Genomic DNA, 14,509 nt, shown 5'->3' with positions numbered 1-14,509 from the left:
AAAGAAAAAAATGTCAATGAATATATTATTATTGTTACTAATAGAACAACGTTAAAGTGCCCACCACCACCCGTCATATATGCACAACCGTGGATATGCACGGCCGCTTTCTATGACGCTTTAAACTTGCCTGAAAGAAGTGATTTTAAGTGCTCATTCCGTCCCGAGACGGAGCCGCACGGGACTGATGCTGCAACCATGCACCGTAGTGCTTAAATAAAAAAGTTAAGAAAGAAAATGTTAGTTTTTTGGATTGGCTCTGCTGTGCGCTGACGTTAAGCGCCTTGTGTACCCGCATACTGAGTGTCACGAATTGAAATGGATGAGTCTACAGAAGAGTCGGGACTATCCCGCTCCCCATACGACGCTGCAAATTTCTCAAATGCCGCAAAGTTGGCCTCGGTTGCTACCAGATCTCCATGACCAATTGGGCCCGTGTGATGACGGACCTTGGCAAACAGCTCCGCTCGTTCGAATTCCATAAGCGGGCAATCCCAGAGGATGTGTTCAACATCTTGGTGGTCATGCCAGCAGGTACAACCCGGCCCATCTACTAACAAGCCAAACTCGTAGAGTCTGGCAGCGAAGTTGCCCTGGCCGGTGAGGAACTGGCTAATCCAGTGCGAAGGTTGGAGTCTTCTAGTTTGGTGCCTGCAGAATACGTCTAGAAGAAAACGGTAAGTGTGCCGCCCCTTGGGGGAGGCGGTCCACCTCGCCTGCCATGCCGCAAATGCGGTCTTGTTCACAATGTCACTTACAGTCTTCCTGAACAATAAACATTGTTACCAATAAATCAATAAACAGAACATTAAATGAACGCATGTTGGATTTATATGACAAATTATATTTCGTTCGGCATGCGTAATTTGCACCCGCGACCCGCAATCCGCGCATCGTCTAGCCACGATCTTTTTAGACCATGCCTCGACTGAGGTATATAATTCATTACATAATACATACATATTAACATAGTAATTTACAATATCAAGAGTCAAGACTATTCAAAAGTTATACATTTCCACATAATATATTATATAATTCGCCTTTCAGCATATTCGGGCTTATTAATATTGTATAAAATAAAAATTCCATTCCTTTTTTCACATACCAAAATATGTGCTCGTTTATAGCAATTCGAGAAACATGAATTTACTTCTAAAAATCTTAAAATATCACAGATTTTTAGGCCTATAGAAACATATTATATGATTCGAATTTATAATAACTGTACAATTTTATTTAATATAAAGAACGGCTTAGCGAGCCGGGTTTTGCTTTATACGTCATGTCTAGGGATTCCAATCCCGGGATCCCGAGCTATTTTCGATACCCATGAATCCCGGGATTGGTAAACATAATCTCGAAACTTTCGGGATTGATTTTTTTATCAATTTTTATGGAAAATAAAATAAAAACGAAAATATAACAGAAAAATAATTTTAATAGCCAATAACTACATTAAAAATAAACTGAGTTTGAATGAAGTTTGATTTATACCCATGTGTAAGTTGCCGATTCATTTTATTTTTTCACATAAGATTGGAAAAAACAATGCTTCGCACTATTAACAATGTAATTCTACCATGATTTACGGCAGTTTCATATTTGGCTGACTAATTCGATTTATGAAGTGGAAAGGCCATAAGTACCTACACCATGATTTGCTTTACTATCAGAAACAGCAATCTCATAAACAATCATTATTATTTAAGTATATTACAATATTATTTACTCCATTAAATGCATTTTCAAGATTGAACGTATACAATGTTAACAATAAATGTCTTAAATAGTATAAATTATACTTGATTTATTTTTGACCGATTTTATCAATGTTATTTGTAAATATAAAAAATTTATATTAACAATGGAAAAAATGCCAATCCCGGGATTGTCCAAAGTGTAATCCTGAAATACCGGGATCAGAATTTTGGCTCGAGATTGGATTCCCTAGACTCATGTTATAAAGCATGTGGATACTAGATACTAAGACTGGAAAACTATGTAATTTATGCTTATCCTTATAGAAAAGCTAAAACTTTGAATTTATAATCAATTTGTCTGTAAGTCGATATGTATTCAGGTGATTCATCAGTGAAACGGCAAATAATTTTCAACCATAGGCGCGACGAAATTTTGCACTCGCTCCCATTCGGAGAGAGAATGTAGAGCTGGAAACACGTCATTTTGCTTCGTGATTGCGACGGCCGTAATAATTCTTAAATCGTGTAAAGATGACTTAAAACGTTACCCATTTACTTTAAAAAGAAAACATGTCAATGAATATATTATTATTGTTACTGATAAAACAATAAACAGAACATTAAATGGACACATGTTGGATTTATAAGACAAATTATATTTGGTTTGACATGCCTCATTTGCACCCGCGACCCGCAATCCGCGCATCGCCTAGCGACGATCTTTTTAGACCGTGTCTCAACTAAGGTAATGTTTATAAGTAGGAATTTCAAAAACTGCAATATCGAATCAAATGTTATTATTATTTTTTGGTTGCATTTTTTTTATATTACCGTAAATACTGTGAATATGATATTCATTTATTCAAATATGATTCTGGGAGAACGATAATAAAATTGGACATGTCTATTCATTTTTTTAAAAACAACATATTTTTGTATTTATTTTCAGTATTATGATCAATAAACATAGATATTTATATTCCTACTCGATTCATTTAATCACTTTTATTTTTTATTGCGGTAAATGACCATTTATGTTATGAGTTATGACATAGATCACAATCCAACTAATCACATACAAATTTCAGTGAGAAAATACCTAGTTTCAAAACCCTTTTTGGTTTACCATGCCAATAACGTATTATTAAGTAATAATACATATATCCATCCACAAAGTATACCATAATAATTATTTATCAGAATATTATGTCAAAGACCCATTGTTATTCGGACGGGGGCAACAAAGAGCTAAGCCTATTATTCTGGCATATGAAACGTCAAAATAGTTCCATTTCTCGCCGCCTTACGCTCTTTCCCTAAGTCTGTTTTCTTTTCTACGTCTAATAATAACGCTATGGTGTTCGGTATCGTTTATCGAATTAGGGGAAATTGTAGGGGGTGCGTGATAGTAAATAATTAGTTAGAGACGTGTGACCTGTTTACTATTGACTGTCAAGAGGCGCCACGTATCGGATTATCAAGATGTCAAGTGTGGAGATACGATGGTTTATTTTGGTATTAATGGGTCGATTTACTTAGGAATAATAAATTTGTAAGTGAATATTATAATGCATATATTTAAACGACAATTTTGTTATTGTGTACAAATTGCCATTGATTATATTAACCAAAAACTATCCCAAAACGTAGATAGGTCGACTTAAAAAATATAATTGTGTGTTGATTAATTTCTTCCACAGTAAAAAAATATCCATTCGCTCGTAAAAAGCTTTCAAATTTAATAAATAAGTGAGACATTCTAATATTCATATATCTTTATAAAGATATACCACCATTAATCGTCAGGTGTTCGAATTTGCAACTAAGCTCAACATAGTATAAAAAGTATTGAATGATAATATGTCAAATGGTAGCACGTGGCGCCCTCACTCAGTAGACAATTTATACTGGTGGATGTTATAATCATTCTATCCCTATCATTCTATGCGTAAATAATACTTTTTTCTCTTTTATATACTTGAAATTTAATGTTTATAATCATTATACATATATGTATTAAGTAAACCATAATAATAAATAAATATACATGAATTCTATTGGATTTAAGTTTTGTATTATTTCATTTGAGTCGTTTTTTGCGACCCGGGTTTCACCGTTCGCCCATCTTCAGGCACCATGTGTAAGATAGACATAATTGTAGATATTCGTTATCAGTGTGTATTTATCTTTTGACGAGTGCACATTTCAAATGGAATATTACAAAACTTAAATCCATTAGAATTTAAATTTAAATTGCATCAAGTACCTTCTGTCGATAGTATTAGGTAATATTAAAATATACATGAGTGCCTATTATTATTTTTACTTTGATTCATTCAGTTTCCTGTAAAAATAGTAAACACTATATTATATTATTAGTATTGATAAAATATTTTTCTGGCAGTAAAAGATTAAAGAATGCCACACGACTTAGCTATCAGGTGTCGTGTGTCAGCCAAGATTATTGGATTCCCGTAATATTGTGGGTTGGCGGCTTTCATGCGCGTCAAAATTAATCCTGGCATTTGTTAGGGAATCTAAGAGTCAGCTTATGCACGTTTACCCTTTAGGAATGTCACATAGGCTGGATTTTTTTGGTTTACAGGCGTTATATTACGCGTGAGGTATACGTGCTTGCTCTATTCCAAGGCGAGCGATTATGTTAACGAGTGTAAAAATCTTAAATCAATATACAAATCACATTCTCAGCGTCTCTTCACTTGATTATAGCTAAAACAAGGTAACCCATACAAATAAATAAGAACATATTATGTGAATTTCAGGTAATTGCATGATTTATTATAGAATAATTGTATAGTTTAGATAATTATATTGTATTCCTTACAAAATTTAGAAGATATTAATCAGTAGTTACTTCGTTATGTAATATAGGTTTTCACAATAATTATTAGGTTGATATTAGTGGTAGTTTTAAGTGATATTTCTATTGGTTAATTAGGTACAAGCCGTAATATACGTGTATTTCTTCAGATTTTTTAAAAATCATTACTAAGATAGTACTCGTCTAGTTGTCATAGCGGAAAGTAACTCTAGACCAGTGGTTCTCATGTGCGGCTGTTGTTGCGACCACCAACATAATTTCCAGTATTTAATTTAATTAACTGGGCTAACGTTTAATATGCGTTATTGGAAATGAGTCATGACCAAGTACTTAAAAACCATTTTAATAATACCACGGTTGAAAATTTTCGGTCGAAGTTATACGTTGACCAAGAGTTAAGTCAATTCAAAGAATTGGCAACAATAATTTTTTTTATTAATATTGTCGATTTTTCCTACTTATGTATACTGTGAAAGATCATTTAGTGTAATGCACTTCATAAAAAACAAATATCGAATCCAGTTGACAGATGTCAACGTAGAAGAAGCCATGCGGTTCGCATTGGAAAAAAGAAGTATTGAGGAATATCCATTTGCATTATTTTGAAATAAATATATATGTACTAAAATTTGCAAATGTCTGTTATTAAATGGACTTCGCTATAAAAAAAATTGATCCATTTTTTAGTAATAGCTTTATTTTTTTCAATCACAACAAACGTGAAATTTGGTGCGGCCACCAGACTTTTCCATAGAACTGTCAATGTCAATAATTGTGCGGCCACAGTTAAATATCACGTGAGAACCACTGCTCTAGACCCAATGAGCTAACTGATATTGAATTGAGATGAAACATAACTGAAGTCAACACTTTCTATTGGTATATATTATACTTCTCTATAACATAACTAATGTAGGTATATAATATTCTACGAGTAGCATAAAAGTATTATTTTAGCGTTGTGGCAATGAAAATAATACAGACAAATTTAATCATATAATATAGATATACAGTAGGCAGACTTAAGGTCTTCAAATGACAATATGGCATGGTAATCTATTCATTCACACGTCATTTAAGTTGGGAACATATTGTACCATTGTTATGAAATAATATTTGGTATTTTCTAGGCAATCGTGTGAAAATAAACTTAGAATCCCTGAATGTCAAATCTGGGGCAGACAGTCCACCGTACTCCACTGACGTGTGTGGTCACGGCATTCATTGCTTTATCCAACTTTGCGGCATAAGCCCAATTCGAGCGCAAAGTTTGGCCACTCGTGAAATACTCGTATATTTATCTGTTTGCCAAAATAATACCAAATGTGCTTGATATGCGCATGCTGTACAATTTTCTGATTACATTGTTCCATAACTTTCTATGATAAACGTATTAACATAATGACCTATCTATGAACTTACAGTATGCCAGATATTAAATGATTATGGAAGACATAGCTTATAATCAGTATCTTTAGAACCATCTTCAAATGTGGTAATCGTGCCCATTTTTTAAAATAATAAAATGCCTAATTCTTGTCAAATTTGGGATCACAGAGATTATAAATATATTTTGTTATCGTAAATATTTCTGAAGATACATAATTTTCAAAAATACTTCTGAGAAAGTATATTATAACCAATAGAAAAAATCTTTTTTTTTAACTAAGCCACCCCGGCAGGGAATCGAACCCTGCATCTCCTGGGTTTATGCCCCGTCCGCGCTTTATCCTCTATGCTACAAGGCGACGTACTAATAGCGACAAATTTTAACTATTGGCCTTTTTAATAACTGCTCATCAGCGCTCTTCGAAATCAAGCTACTTTGGCAATCGATTTTTGTTTATTTATCTACTACTTTAATTACTAACTGACGTCACGGCTTTCACCAATATTTTTATGATGTAACTTACTTGATCTTGCTAATAATTTTTAATTAACTATTTCTTTCATTCAACAAATAATTCACAATATTTAAGAATGTACCATTCTAATTATTGAACATACCTACACAATTAAAAAAAAAAAAAGATTTTTTCTATTTGTAATAGAATTATGTATATTCAATAATTGGAATGGTACATTCTTAAATCTTGTGAATTATCCGTTGGATAAAAGAAATAGTTAAGTAAATATTTATATTGTTTAAATAGTAAACAATTTTACTAATGGTTTTATAAATGCGTTTAAAAATTAATACATCTAAAAAATCTTAACACTACTGCACATGGATGTACTGAAATATGACTATATTCTAAAACATTATATCGAGAGGTTTAAAAGAATACTATTTTATGTAATAAAAATACTTGATGCAGTCATCAAATGTTTAAAATAAATATAAAGCATAATAATGCTTCAAAATTATACAAATAAATTATCTACAACGTTTAAGGAATGCCTAGGATTATGCTCTGAAAATACCATAAAAGCTCCATTTTGACCTACATGGCGCACGTGGGCCGTTAAATTATGTTAATTATTAGTTGAATAAAAAAATGTTTTGTATTAGATAATATAGTTGAGTTGAGTCGGTAGATTTTACAAGAATTTTTCCTATACTTAGATATGTATGATACTGTGGTCAAAGTCGTCATCAGCAACCTGTTTCAATCTATTCCTGAATGAAGACCACCTCAAGCTTCTCTCTTCGTTGCTACATAATTTCACTGATCCTTAAATTTTATCAATATTTGTACCTTGCGACGGTGTTTTAGTAATCTTGTATCCCTCGATACTTTTGGACTTCATATTGATTTGTTAAATCAAAATCGGAATTGTGGTCCATATAATGGACGTTGCTAATCCTCGTATGAGTGACTATATCTAAAGTAGCTATATCTAAAACTACTTAATAATTATTTTTTTTTATGATCATGAACTCAACATTAATATATTATATTATTTTAATGACAAAAAGCTTGACGTAATCTATTTCTAGCATAACTAATCTAATTAGATACGTATATCACCATTGTCATCAAACTGGATTAATACGCTGCTGACTGAAAGTTTCTTCAAGTTGAGTCTGGTGACACTTCACTTAAAAACTAAACTGAAATTATATTCGTAATGAAATTCACACAATACCTAAATTGTATATACATCTTCTTGGCTTAGAACGGCATATTTAATTGTGTATGCATAATTATACAAATTAGCGAATTCATTTACTTGTATTCATTTTAAGGTTCTAAACTCCATTGAATGTGTTTTCTTTCCTGTATAGCTTCAATAGCTATGTTTTCATTTCTGCAGCACCTCAAAAGCGTTTTTGTTCCGCCTATACATTTCTGTGATGTTTCTTTTAATTAAAAATCATCCCCCACAAAGTAAATCTTACATGTTCTTTTAAAACCGGCGCTCACTTTTTCCCCACAAGCGGGATTAATAAAATTCCAGGCAGGTGCTAAAACCCCGCCGGACGACACAAAAATAAGTTTCAAACGCTGAAAAAACCCTCAAAAGAGAATACCCGGAAGCCCCAGTTTCCCCGGTTTCTTTTCCGTATGAACACGATTCGGAGTCTTTTTTATTTAACTTTTTCGTTATGTTTGTTAGATATGTGGCGTACTTTGCTACCCTGGGTCGGGTATGTCGGGGTAAATAGGTACGATCTTTTTCCAAATACCTTTTGTGCACAGTTATTATTTGCGTCCTCTTTTCTACATGCTTGGAATGATTTAATTTTACGTATTCAGACTCTATACGCACCGGTTAGTTTTTTATCATTAGTTTACTATATTGGTCGTTAATATTTTAATTGAGGTTCTATGTTCACATAACTTCAATGGTTTAGTACACATAATATGTTGTATCTCCAGTTCTGTATGTTTTCTAAAAATCAAATTGTAAAATACGAACAAATTGAAAACTGAAAGCGATATGGCTAATGTATATACATATTATGTATCTTCTCAAATAACCTGTATCGAAATACACCATTAATATAATATAAATGTACACTGCATGTCGTGTCCGGAAACTTGTAAGTATCCAGTTCACCGTATCACACTTCACCATGAAATGTTGTATCGGAAATATATGGCCGTACCTACATTAAAGACCGTCCAACCTCTTTGGGTCGTATAGTACTGACATAAAATTCATGTCTAAATAAAACACGGTTCTTGTCGGTTTACACTTTATATGAAGCTAGCAGCGAACAATTTTTAAAAATAGCAGATATAGTGGATTATTTGTGAGGTTAGGTTAGGAAATATATGGCCGTACCTACATTAAAGACCGTCCAACCTCTTTGGGTCGTATGGTACTGACATAGAATTCATGTCTAAATTAAACACGGTTCTTGTTGGTTTACACTTTACAGGCAGCCAGTAGCAAACAATTTTTGAAAATAGCAGATATTGTGGACTATTTGTGAGGTTAGGTTAGGTTTTCATTCTTGAATTCATGAATTTTGCCAAAATCAGCTATGAAAATTGAATTAATGTTCATATTGAATCATTAAAATTGGAGACAGTACCTATAGTAGGTATACGTTCATCTCTTTTCGACTGAAAGCTCACGGCGAACTGTGCCACGGTGAAATGTTTTACGTACAATTTACATGTAACCAAGAAGAAAAAAAGTATTATATTGTACAATTATATCATCATCGTCATTATCAGCATCATCCATTACCGGATGAAGGCTTGTCTAAATTGATTCCTCTTCTATATTTGCATGTAGCATAATATTGTAATCTCAGTGACTTTAACTATGTATTAGAGAGGTAGAAATTCGAAGCATCATCAAGTTTATCTACATATTATGTATTTAGTCAGTATACACGTTTCTTCTTGCCCCCGTTTCAGACGGGACACCGGTGTCGCGCTCGTATATAATAGGGAGGCCTTCGTATTCGAATAAAGGGGCCTTTGTATTATATTTATGAACGCCCAGAGCTAATGAGTCAACGCATAATTTCGCGATATAAATTAGAACGTAAAACTGGCTAACATGTGTATCGGCGGCTTGAGAACGTAGCGGCCGACGGAAAAGTGTACCGGACACGCTTTGACTGATTAGCTCGGGGCGTTCATAAACATAATACAAATGTCCTTTTATTCGAATACAAAGGCCTCCTTATTATATACGAGCGCGACACCGGTGTCCCGTATGACCTTAGCGTCACTTCAATGACATACTCTTTAGTAATTTTGACTTTTTAAGGTTTTATCAATCTTTGATTACGCCGAATAATTATAATTATAAATATCTACTGTCCATTATTTATAATTAATATCGAATATTTTTTATTTTTTCAGACTAATTCGAGCCCCACGAATTGCCTGTGCAAATCTCGCGTCCAAGGTAAGCAAGCGGTTCGCATTTAAATAAATTCCATCATAATCCCATTATACGCTCGAAAGGGGGCACTAAAAATAAAAGTTTCTACATAATTATTCTGCACTCAAATTGAAATAAGCCCAGTTTCGCGGAACTTTGCCATTTTGCCGCCTCTTCGCGTGGCGCTGTTGTCTCCGCTACAGTCAGGTATAACGAACAAGAGGTCTGTAAATCCAAATATGATCAAGACAAACCTCAAAACCATCGAGTCGAATTGTATCTACATTTATTATTATGTTTTGATTTTTTGGATTCAAATTAGATATTTCAAATTGCAAGGCTGCCACATTTTTAGGTCAAATATATCTATATCCAAAATTGATTTGAACTACGCCTACATATTATCTTATAATATAAATTACTAAGTGTATCAAAAAACGATTGTACTCACCTACCTAACTAAGTCGATTGTATATAGGTATATATTTAAATTAAAATTTTATTATTTCATTGTTTATCTTCGTACGTTATGTCCAGCATGCACTTTTCATACTGCGCCGTACATCAAGTTTGTTGACCTTTCTTATAGGTACCGATGATGCTTATTTTGACACTTGCGTTTTAGGCTCAATAGAAGGTCACCACAGAACAGAACAATAACATGGGAATTCGAAAGCCAGTCGCCATAGATTTATACATTGAAACCAATAATTATGATTTACTGATTGATGATGATCGGGCAATACAAGTAATATAAATTTATGAACGTCCTCAGATGTGACAACTTTACTATTGAATGTGTATTTCGTTTACGTGACAAAGTTTAATGAATAATATGATTATTATGATACAGACGTAAATATTAGAAATTACGGTACAAGTCGGTTTACGGGAACCGTGACAGGCGGGAACCGCGCCAATTTTCATAGCCGATTTTGGCAAAATTCATGAATTCAAGAATAAAACCTAACCTAACCAAACCTATCAAATAATTCAATATATTGGCTATTTTAAAAAAATATTTGCCGCTAGCTTCCCTTAAACCAACAAGATCCGAAATTACATATATATGTATCCACACCCGAGAATTGTACCTCATTACAGCCACACCTAACAAGTAACCCACTTCCTTTATTTTTGTTTTCCGTATATATCACATTTAAAGGTATATCTAGTGTATAAAGTCTTTGTTATATTGTATGTGGTGTGAAAATATATTTTATTTGCTTGCTAAAGCAATGAGTGTAGGATGTCGTTACTGAGCGCCTAATTAAAATAGTATATGTCAACATTTTTGAATAACACAAAGAGCACTGCATACTTATTCGGTTCAGAAATTATTAAGTATACCTAACAATATTATCATCAAAACGTTTACGAATCCTGCCTTTTCTTATCTGCAACATTCTAACTTTGAATCATTATAAATTGCCGCCAAAATAATATGAGCGCCTGGAACACCTTAAATGTCAAAGAAAATGTACGGCGCGTGGAGGGTACGGCGAACGGCGATTGCCCAAATTTTGTCTCTACCTGTGACGCTCCCCTGAGGAAGTACCGCCGCGTATTTATCAAACCGCCTGAGAAATGCCCTTACATTAATTTGGACGGCATTTGTACTTTGCGGTAAGTATTCCGCGAGTTAATTCAGATTTTTTGATATTTATATTATGCGAAGTCTCGTTTGCTTGCATATATTTTAGTATCATTTTTCTTAGAAATTAAATTATAAAATACATACGTATTTCAGGACTATAAAACATTTTTTTCGCTCATATTAGTGCCTAATGCAATAAAATAACTGTCATGTTTTTGAACTTATTTAATCATAATGTTTAAAATCGGGCCATTAATTGAGAAATATAATTGCGAAATATTACTTATTGTAGGGATTGGGACAACTGGGCGCCGCACTGTCGAATGAAATAAATAGACGTGTGTTACGATTTTATACAGAAACTAGACAATGATCAAGGAATGTATATTATAATTCATTTTGCTCTTAACATAATGTAATTTTATTGCGGATTGAGAATTATTATGCCTGAAGCTTTCATATTCTCAAAATTTTTAGTTACGGTAGGGCAGGCGATCAATTTAAGTATTCTAAATTAAAGTATTTATTACTTTTAATTACTAACCAACGTCACGGATCACTCCAATATTTTCTTTTGAGGGAAAAATTTGGAGCGCGCTTATGGGCAGGTATTTAAGTTTCCACCACCAACCGTGACTTTCCATGACGCTTTAAACGTATCGGAAAGAAGTGATTTTAAGTGCTCATTCCGTCCCGAGACGGAGCCGCACGGGACTGATGCTGCAACCATGCACCGTAGTGCTTAAAGAAGAAAGTTAAGAAAGATTTTTGTTTTTGTTTTTTGGACTGGCTCTGCTGTCCGCTGACGTTAAGGCGAAGTCTTCACTGAGCCTTTTTTAAAGAGGCACCTAGCGGAAAAATATGAAGCTTGCAATTTGAGACATTTTTTTGATAATTTACAATTTCAACTATATTAATGAATAAATATGTATCTGAAAACATTAAAAAGAAAAATATTTTTTATTTTAAGTCAAAGACAAACTTACAATTGTAAAAAATGTAATAAAATGTGAATTTGTTGTATCGGACCGCACCCTATTATTACATATATTATATGGTCATATTTATTATTAAACTTTAGTTTATTAAGTTTTCTAAGCATCACCTAAGAGATATTTGACTAATTCATAGTTTTAATATTTTTTATATCTATTTTAAAAAACATCGATTTTTATAAAAAATATAAATGTCTATAACTTGAAATCCTTTTTGCAAGCTTCGTATTTTTCCGCTAGGTGCCTCTTTAAAAAAGGCTTAGTGAAGACTTCGCCTTAAGCGCTTTGTGTACCCACATACTGAGTGTCACGAATTGAAATGGATGAGTCTACAGAAGAGTCGGGACTATCCCGCTCCCCATACGACGCTGCAAATTTCTCGAACGACGCAAAGTTGGCCTCGGTTGTTATCAGATCTACATGACCAATTGGGCCCGTGTGATAGTTCTAGTTAAAGTTTTTCGCAATTAAGCATGGCAATCGTAGCATAGTGGTAATGCACAGGGCGCGAAACTCAAGAGACGCAGGTTCGATTCCTGCCGAGTGTCTTACTTTTTTCAAAAAAGATTTTTTCTATTGGCTATATTTTCTCTTGACTGTTTTCAGAATTATGTATGTTAAATAATCAGAATGGTACATTCTTAAATCTTGTGAATTATTCGTTGAATAAAAGAAATAGTTATTATACTATACATTGTTACGCTTTATTTGTACATGTTAAATAATACATGTGTTGTGAGTATGTATTGTAATAAAATAAATGATACTCACTTGTATTTACATTTTCACTTGCAGTTTTTATACATTTTTGCTCGTATTATTTCTCCTACGTTGTTGAATGAGAAATTGAATATTCCACGCAAAGAGAAGATGAGAAAAAATATTCGTCCCCATGAATAATTGTTTTCGCAGTATTATAACGCCCGAGAGGAGCTAAATGTATTTAAATTTGAATTGTGCTCTCGGTTTCAATTCTTATAATATGACTTCCTTGAAACCCTCGTGTGGCAGAGTATTCTTAAAAAATGCGCGGTATTTTTGTAATCAGACTTTTTAATATTCGAAATCAATTAAAAGATGGCGATGATTGTCAAAATGACCATTTTACTACACGTGTTCAAACTATTCTTCTTCGTGTTATGCCGGTCTGAGATATAAGCACAGATTAGTGAACAGAAGGGCACACCTTTCTCGAATGCCATGGCTCAATTAATTAAATATAAAGTTCTTCTGCATTCCTCATATAACCATTCGTCGTCAAAAATAATCTGTTAACGTAACATTCACTCTGAGGAACGCTCCATTTTCGAGCGAAGACTTGGATACAATTATAACTATGTGTTATTATAACACATGATGGCGGTTACACACTATTAATAATGGGTTTACTTTCGTGGTGTCTTAATTCGTAAAGCGCGCATCTCTACAACCCTGAGTCGCAGTTTCTGCGGCTAGCAAAAAAAGCATGTTATGCGAGGACCCAATTAGATATTGGCTAACAAACACCCCTCATAAAAAAGTTCGATAATGCAACGATCAGTCTGCGGGGAGACCCATGGAGGAAAAATGGTTATTTAATTTTTACTGTATTTTCTTTTGAACTTCTTCCCCAATGAGATATTGGCTAACAAACACCCCTCATAAAAAAGTTCGATAATGCAACGATCAGTCTGCGGGAAGACCCATGGAGTAAAAATGGTTATTTAATTTTTACTGTATTTTCTTTTGAACTTCTTCGACTCGGGTTTCGCCATTCGACAGGCACTGTGCACATTCATCAAAGATACCCAATATGCACACTGACAATGAGTCGAAGATATTGTTTTTATTTGTTTCATGTTATTTATATAAATATGGTACATATATTATATACAATTTCGTAGGTATTGTAATTTAAAATTCCGATAGCTACCGAAAATATAATATTTTTTCTCATTTATTATTGACCGATGTCATTCGCGATTGAATAAATTGAAATTGACGTTCATTAAATAATTGAATTTGACATGTTTGACCCTGTTCCCTTATTTGTATTTTTTTATACTATATTTATATAAATTATTAATAAATGACCTTTTCG

General features: G+C 33.3%; 1 protein-coding gene across 1 annotated transcript in view; it reads left to right on the top strand.

The window, feature by feature from the left end:
• Positions 1–14,509, top strand: part of LOC147078188 (uncharacterized) — a 1,208,676-nt gene that overhangs the window by 719,016 nt on the left and 475,151 nt on the right. The window contains exon 3 of the mRNA XM_085961301.1: positions 9,816–9,861. The gene's annotated coding sequence lies outside the window, so the exon portion shown is untranslated. The remainder of the gene's footprint in view (positions 1–9,815; positions 9,862–14,509) is intronic.

This window comes from Rhyacophila brunnea, unplaced genomic scaffold (genome assembly GCF_057557595.1).
Source record: "Rhyacophila brunnea isolate RB1 unplaced genomic scaffold, BYU_Rbru_1.0 scaffold_12, whole genome shotgun sequence".
NCBI lineage: Eukaryota > Metazoa > Arthropoda > Insecta > Trichoptera > Rhyacophilidae > Rhyacophila > Rhyacophila brunnea.
This window is presented reverse-complemented; position numbering and strand designations above follow the sequence as displayed.